Below are 8,634 nucleotides of genomic sequence, written 5' to 3'. Positions count from 1 at the left end.
CTGTGACACCTAAACTACGTCCTTGTGTCTTTTTATTTCCTTTTATACTTTATCACATGTAAAATTGTCTGTAGAGACGTGAAAACCAGAAAGAAGCGAGACATTGAAAACGTGTAAGAGAAATGGATGTCTATTTTAGCGGCTCCGTAGGTCGGCCTCCACACCTGGCCACTGGTGAACAGTGGTGAGAAGGAAAAAAACTTAAAAATAAAATAAAACAAAAACCTACAACAAATAAAATTCTTTGCAATCTGTAAAGAAGTCCACGACATGTTTGCAAAACCACCTCCAGTGGGCCCGGGCGCAGCGGCCGCTCTTACGCAACCCGCTGCTGCCCTGCTGGGCGGCTCTGCGGAGCGCGGCTCGGCGCCGAGCGGCGGCAGCCCCGAGCGCTGCCGCGGCTCTCCGCTGCTAACCACGGCACCGCCCGCACCGCTCCAGCCCGCCGGAATTAACACAATTCGTTCGCCGGCCGTTCTGGCCGTGCAGAAAGGGCGCATTCCCGCGGAGAGCTGCCGCGGCGCGGGGCGCTGGGGCCTCCCATCACCGAGCCACAGGGACGCTGCAGGTCCCGTCCCCGGCCGAGCCGGCAGAAGCGCTCAGGAGAGGCGTGAGGAGCTCCGGGACCCCGCGCTGTGGCCGGCGCTCCGCGCCATCCCGGCGCGCAGCCCCGCAGCGCTCCCCGCCCGCCGCGCCGCTCGTTCCCGGCGCTGCTGCCCGCCCCGCTCCGCTCCTCTCCGCTCCTCTCCCGGCCGCCTCCCTCCGCAGGGAGAGCCGCCCGCCCGCCTGCCCGGCCCCCCCGGCCCCGCGTCCCGCAGCCGCCCCCCCGCGGGGTCACCCGGGGACAGCGCCCGCCTCCCGCCGCAGGAAGCGCCGCAGCCGCCCCGGCGCCTCCCGCTCGGCGCTCGCCTGTGGCAGGTGAGACTCGCCGCGTCCCTCCCCGCTCCCCCGGGGGCCGCCCCGCACGCTCTCCCCGCCGGCCGAAGGGACGGGGCCGGGGGGAGCTCCCCCGGGCCGGCGTGTGGGGCGGGAAGCCCGAGCGGGGGTTCCGCAGGCGGGCCGGGCAGGGGTCCGGGCCGCGCTCCGCTGCCGGCGCTGGGCCGGGGCGGCCGCGCACGGCGGAGATGGAGCGGCGCCGGGCGGGAGCGGCGCCGCCGGCCGCCCCCGCAGCCCGGCCCGGCCTGCCGCCCCGGCGGGGAGAACCCGGTGTGCCGCCGCCCGGGGAACGCCGCTCCCTCCCTTCCCAGACCTGCCGGGGCTCCCCCGCCGGCCCCGGGCTCCCCGCCTCAGCGAGGACCGGGCTAGAGCTTCACTCAGCTGCTGAGTGTCCCTCGGCCCCGCGTTTTGCCAGACGTATTTACTGGCTACACGGGAGGAAAATAGGCTCCAGGAAGGGCTACGTCGTGTTTGCTGCTTCTGCAGAGTTCATTCCACCCCTGGGAACTGCTCAGACCTCGCAGGAGGGGCCGGGCTGCTCCGTAGGGAATTCGGGCGCTTTCCCTGCGCGTCGCGTGTGGGAGCGCTGAGCTCAGCTGGGATGGCAGCATGGGAGATGGCTGGGAAACCCTGGGGAGTTCGGGTCACAGATGGCAGCGGCCGTGTGTTATCATTCCAGACTGCACTCTGTGACCAGCTGACAAATTGAAACAAGCTGTAAGAACCTCTCTGCGAATGTAGTAAGGCTGTTTGCTAATCGTACTTGTGACTGCAAAGGATCGTTTTTTTAATGGGTGCTACCGGCCTCCTACCCGAGTGAAGTCAATGCCCCTCATGCAAAAAACCAGAGTTGCATAGGGTGCTCTGTGGGATGCTTCTGCGGGAGTGATGTAAACAAACTAGCAGAGAATATTATGTGGAAAAAGGAATATGGAGTAACTTAAGTCCTGCAGCAACAGGTGGCAGAGCTGAGGAGAAGAAGAGAGTGTATGTCCTGTCTCTCTGCCTTGCATGTCTGTCATAGCACAATCTTCGTCCATTAGGGGTAGGGCTTTGTCTCACCAAAACAATGGCAAAACACGCGGCGAAGACAGCGCTGCCGTCGCAGGAGTTCGCTCTGCTGGGTCCTGCAGCATGGAGCACTTGTGCCCTGGGGCAGTCAGGAGGCGGTGAAAAGCGGAAAGAGCCTCAGCAAAAAGCAAGCACTTGCAGAACATATCCGATAATCGAATCACAGTTCTTTCCCACGTTAAAGATTTTTCTTTCCCCCCCGAAAGTACACCTGAAACAAAATACTTCAGGATACTCAGGCACTAAACCAGTGGCAAAGGAAAACAGAGAGATACTGTGTATCGTTAAAAAAAGTTCACAGAGTCAATCTATGCGGGCAAAGTTGCCAAAAGGGGTAAGGCGTGCTTGAGAATTTAAAGCACAACAGCATGCTTGGCTACAAAAGCTTAAGGTCTTGGCCTTTCTCATTGAATCAATAAACATAAACTGAAAATAGACAGATTTAATATAAATTTATACTGAGCAGTTGAGATAAAACTTGAACAGAATAAATGAGAAGGCATTGTTAGGAAAAAAGGCTTGGGAAATGGTATCAGGATTTATTAGGGAAATGAAGAAAGACATATTGTCTCAGATTTAAAAAGGAAATCTCTTAAAAAAATGAGGCCTAGCAGAAAGAAAGAAAGGGAACCTGCTAATGCAACAATACTTTGTTTTCATGGAAAAAGCAGCAGTGAAAATGTTTTGAGAAAAAAAGGGCCAGGAAAAAAAGTTAAAATAAATGTCTTTGATACTGATGGAAACATGCTATTAAAAAGAAATTGAAGCTCTCCAGGTAACATAAACATTTTAGAAAGTAATATTGGAGTAAGTTGACTAGCTTAAGAGAAACAAACAAAAAGGACATGGGGTAGTATTACTCAGAAGGAAGCTGAAATGCAGGAGATAAATTACATTAATTTTCATCACACAAATTTTCACAATCTGGAGATCAACCCGAGTAAGACACAAAAAGAGAGGTAGTTTGCAGAAAAATTGTGGAAAAGGATTAGGAACAGAGTGGGAACCAGAGCATAAGTAGATAGCTGAAATGCTACAGGCATTTCTGGAGACTTTTAAATGGGAGGGAAGGATGCCACACTGCTGTCCTATGGAATTGTGAGCTCATTTTGCTATGTGGAATGCAGATAAAGCTAGAACTCCAGACCCTGAGACTTTACCATTTTATCTTCTTGGCACATGAAGATACTCCAGAGAAACCTGAGGCATTCTTAAATGTACTATGGGCTGCACTTCCAGAAAAAGGACTAAGCAGGGAAACAGCTGATATAAGATGATGTATCTGCCATGGCAGGGGCATGTCAGAAGCAAGGCCAAGAAAGCTAAGGAGGGAGACCTGAAACTCCCTTATGGGGCATGGAAAACCAAAGCTACTTACAGAAAACACAGATTTTATATACACCTGAAGGAAAGACAAAAGATTGTGAGGTGATTTCCTGGAAAGTATTACCAACTAGAAGGGGCAACTGTGATAAGGGCTGAGGTTCAGCCACTCTTGTATAGCAGCACGTACGCAGCTGTGAGGTATGTTGTGTTACAGGATGTCCTGCAGACCAGGAACAGCCTAACAGCTATCCTGTACCAAGCTGGGCTTTCTAGGCCATGACAGACCTGCATTTCATGTAAAAAAAGGAGGCAACTAATTTCTTCATCTACCCAAAGGAAATGTGGCATTTTTAATGGGGTGTTTGGCACCATAACAGAAAAAAAGCCAAACCAAACCATGAATAAAAAGGAAGGAAAGCTTTTGCAGAAGGACAAATGTAACAATGTGGTGCAGTTATGAGAATATAGACAACTAAAGAAAAGGCATTACATAAATAAAATTAGAGAAAAAACAGAGTAAAATTCCTGACCTTTCCAGGTCAACAAAGCAATTCAGCCCCATTTGCAATCAGACATAAATTATGGCAGTCATTCTAGTAAAAGATATCTTACATTAGGATACATTCTCACACAAACTTTACACTTAGGTCTGACCTTGGCTTTCTGAATATGGACCAGTTTGTTTTCACTGCTTTTAAGACGTTCTTAACACTTCCATTACAATTATTCCATTTGCATTTCAAAACATGTGCTATGGAGGGGAAAACAATAATATCATTCCCTATCAGTTCTGTCCATACAAGTTTAGCAAAATGAAAAGGAGAGCACATGGAACCTATGAAACCCAAGGAACCTATGGAACTTAAGCTGAAAGACAGATAGAGATATGCAGGATGTTCCAAACATTTCCTGGTTTTTATAATAATGGACTAATAAACCAATAATGGGAGGAAGAAAAGCACAAAACTTTCAACATATTAGCTAAAATGTTGCGCTTGTCTGACATGTAGCAGCTATAATTCAAATGAGATATTGGGGCTGCATTCTATAAATGGTACTATGAGTTCTGTCCTCTTCCTAGGTGAATTAAGGTTTTAGCCATAATTAATATATGTTAGAAGGTTTGGTCTAGCTGTTTTTGGAAAACAACAGAACACAAAAGCTACATGGTTATTTCAGAGAGGTGTTTTCCTTTAGGTTTCTAGAGTCATAGGCAAGAGAAGCCCTTGACTCTCTTCTGTATGACTAGGTCCTGGTGGTTAACCTCAATCAAAAACATGGTAAAGTAAATCTACAGGAACTTTACCTGTCTTCCTAGTGAAGGTAAGGAGATTTTTGTTAAGAGGTTTGATTTCTGAATAACAGGTAACTGCATCAGGCACGAGTCGAGGGAATGTAATACTTGGTGTTGAGATAAACTGCAGAGATCCTGTTTGTAAATTAGCCAGTGGAAGATCGAATGACAAAGAAAACTGAGTAGCTAAAATACATAGGAGGACTTTTAGAGGGTTCTGAGTCTCAACATTGCAATTAAAGGGCATTGGAGTGGAAAATGTTGTCAATAACTTCTATGACTTCGGCAAAAATACGTCATATAACACCACCTTCCTAATTTTGTTGGGATAATGAGAGGTTAATAAAAAAGTAGAAGGGGACTGTAAATAAGTAAGTAAGTAAATAAATAAATAACCAACTAAATAACTAAGTATGGTAAAGTGTTATGAAATGGCAGAACAGGTATACATCTGGAACTGGAAACTCAGACTCTACTTACTATATGTGTGCACATTTTGTTGTCCTTTACTCTGGCCAGGATATATGGATTTAAGTTAATTTATAATGATTTTTAAAAAAAAATTAATTAATGGTCTTCAGAGTAAGGATGAATGAGTTTTTTACTGTTTTGAGATATTATGGATGTTCTTAGGATCTGAGATCTGTCCAGTCCTCTGGGATTTAGATGGATGATCTCATTAGGTTCAGAGTCATGCAGTAAGTCCAGAAATATACAGATGCTAAACATAATGCAAAATCTTAATTATTGTTTGCAGTTAATTAAAATGCTATTTTTGTTTGTTTTGCCTCCCTCTGGCATCTTCAAGTCCTAATTAATTCTTAACTGTGGGTGGTGGGATTAGGATTGGCAGCAAAACACACCTCAAACAGCCCACCAGCACCATAGGGCTGTACGTGCAGAAGCTCTGCCGAAGCAAAGATCACATTCTTGAGAAGTAAGATAAAGGTGCCTATTGTTCTTGCCGCCAAGATTATTTTTATCACATTGTCAACATAGTTGTTAATGTGCAAACATGCAGGTGAGATACAGAACACATGAAACTCATAAAAAAGGCGGAGACGTTGTATGCACGTGCGATCAGAGCGCTGGGGATGAGATGTACATAAAAATGCTGAGGGGGAGCAAGTGTTCGCTTGACAGATTAAGGAGCTGGCTGGCACTGTTCCTTGTGGTGAACTGCTTGGTGACATTTATGGCACTGATAAATAAAATTTGTGAGCAAATATCATTAATTGATGTAGTTCAAGGGGTGGCTGTTTGGCATGTTTCTATGGAGGTGGTAATTCAGGTGCATAACCAGAGCGACACTGAGGGGTTTTGGATTTTGTTCTGGTTTATTTTTTCTATAATGTTGCAGTTGTTTCAGAGTACAATGAGATTTTTTGGCTTAGAAGTGCTGCTGTAATTGGTTTCTGGGACTTTCTTGATTTGACCTAATTGGACATTTTGAAAAGTTGCCAAAGTACAGGGTAGGATTTTGCCAGTTTTCTATCAATGATTAATAAAGCTCATTTGGAGGATCAATTAGAGGTTCAAAAAGAAGATTTTGCACCAGGATTGTTATAAAACCTATGAATTCTGTTTTATTAGTGGACATTTTCAATGTTGAATGATGAAAAATGGTGCTACAGTGAACACTGAAGGCACATTGTTTTAGAGATAATTTCCTCCCTTCAGGTTATTATTATGTTATTTCAGTAATTCTATAATCAGGGTGGGGAAGCACTTTAATTCTGGTTTGTAGTGATACTTTTGGCAAAATTCAAATTGTTGTTTTTAAAAAATCATTAGACTATTAAAGAGTGGTTTAAACAGGTAAGATTTCCTGAAATGTTTATTTCCTTTTCACAGTGCTTGAAGTTTAAGTAGCAGCTTTCTAAAAGTTTTTGGAAAGAATAAGTAACTGCTCTTGGTGTGTCTGAAGACCTAGTGAATTTAAAGACATGAAGTGATATGTTTGGAGGAAGGAAAAGCTTCTAGTGTATGCAATCATCAGTTTCTAATCATCCCAGCTCCTCCCCAAGTTCTCGTTTTCATAAAGATAGTTTAAAAGCAACATGCAAGTGGTTCATCCTGTCTCTGTGCATTTATAATTTGTTTGTTTCCCTGGTACACAAGCATAGATTTGGTGGATTGTTTTTTCTACAGTCAGAGGACTGACTAGGTGGATAAGTTAACAAGCAGGAGGTTCCTGCATGTTGGAATTAGCAACTTATCTGTCTCATCCATTGCTTGTTTGTTCATGTTTTGCTCATTCAGATGTATCCTAAAGATATGAGATACCCAGCTATTACAGTAGTGCCAGTTTCTAATTTGTTCCAGGAGTTCATAGCCGTGGGTCTGAGCACATCAGGAAGGACCTGTAGGTGTGTAGGTGTTTCCATACTACTTCTTATTGTATTTGGGTCATAAGTAAGTTTTTAATCTTCATGTTATTGGGTTTCAGCTGACCGGGTATCTAAATAAAAGTGTAGCACTGCTATGCTGTGCTATGCATAGCTATGCCATGAGTTGCTATATTTACTCTTTAGAAGTCAAGCAAGAGCTTTTACTGAGGCACTTCCCTCTGCAAAGCTTTATGCACACCAGGTAACACTGCCACTCTGCTGCAGTGCTTGAAGGTCACTTGAAAAGCCAGAGTTTTGACTAAAGTGGGACTCTTCCTTCCTTCTTCCTTCCTACAGAGAGATTTTTCAAGCTGGCCTCCAAAGTACCTTCTGGGATTCCTGACAGATCAGGTTTTCTAGGGGAAGGAACTGCTTCTTTTGCAGACACTATTAGCATAGATATCACAACATGAAGCCCATAATCACACTCAGAGGACTCTTTCCTCTTGTATGTCAGGCAAATTTACATCTACTGAAATATGACTGTTGAAAATCTACCAGCATTGCATAATACACGGAGCAGGTATATATACTACACTATGTGCTACACTTGAGGCAAAAAAATGGCAACCCATTCTAAACTAATAGAATTATAGTTTATAGCATTTCTGCTAGCACCAGGGTAATATTTCTGTCCCAGTTCTCTCAAAAGAATTTAGGAACCAAAATACTTCCATGAAAACACTGTGCATATTTCCAAAATCTTCCAGAAATTCAACTATAAATGCATTCAGGATGAAGATGGTAAAGTGATCTTATTTGTTGCATGTGTTGGGCCTGCTAAAATAAAGCTTAGCAAAATACTGCTAAAGCAAGAATGGAGGATGAATGGGAAGATTAAAGAGCATTATTTTACATGTTTTTACTTACTGAAATGAATAGATGACCTAATCTTCTCCAGAGTAGAGACAGCAGGCTCCTGCTCTCTGTTCTTAGTAGAACAGGTAGAATCTCTGAACTTCTGCTGCTTCTGCTCTCTGAACTTAGTAGAAGTGTAGAATCTCAACTCCTAGATTTTGTTATTTTTACTCTGAGGTGGAGGTTGTTTCCCAGCATGTCTATGTTTCTTGCTCTCTTTTCCATAGTAATGATTGCTTATGAAGAACAAGTTGGTTTAGAATAGGACGAGCTGCACGATCCCTCAATTAATGCACCCACCCACCTGGTAGTTGAGCTCCATATGGTCTTGGATTAGGAATGAGAGAACTTGCAAAGCTCTTGCTTCTGTCAGGCCTCCAAAATCAAGACTCTCCTCAGTGTGTTTTAGCTTTGCCTCAGAGTAACCCAGTTATAATTATTCCAACTGAAGGAGCCTTTCCAAGCCCTAATCTTTTAACTGAAACCACTGAAGTTTGGGACAAGGGATCTGGTTTCAATAGGACCTCCACACATCTTCCCACTCCACCTTCTCTCCCAGCTGTGTTCACTCTTCATTTGATTCTTCTCAAAAGAGATGCCCCTTGTCCACTGCTGAAAGGGAGCTGTGTGGAAAGCCTTTGGTGCTGCCACAACCACTTCAAACTAGAGGCCAGTTAAATGCTATTTCTTCTTGCCTGGTGGGCTGTCCTTACTAGTGTGCTCCTTGACCATCCCATTTGGCATGATGGAAAAGCTACA

At 44.8% G+C, this 8,634-nt stretch overlaps 1 protein-coding gene across 2 annotated transcripts in view; it reads left to right on the top strand.

Moving 5' to 3' along the window:
• The first annotated feature begins 802 nt into the window (after positions 1 to 802).
• The window catches only part of THRB (thyroid hormone receptor beta), a 169,520-nt gene continuing 161,688 nt past the window's right edge, over positions 803 to 8,634 (top strand). For both annotated transcript variants that reach the window (XM_077176800.1, XM_077176764.1), the window contains exon 1: positions 803 to 918. The gene's annotated coding sequence lies outside the window, so the exon portion shown is untranslated. The remainder of the gene's footprint in view (positions 919 to 8,634) is intronic.

The sequence above is a fragment of the Agelaius phoeniceus genome, chromosome 1 (assembly GCF_051311805.1).
Source record: "Agelaius phoeniceus isolate bAgePho1 chromosome 1, bAgePho1.hap1, whole genome shotgun sequence".
NCBI lineage: Eukaryota > Metazoa > Chordata > Aves > Passeriformes > Icteridae > Agelaius > Agelaius phoeniceus.
This window is presented reverse-complemented; position numbering and strand designations above follow the sequence as displayed.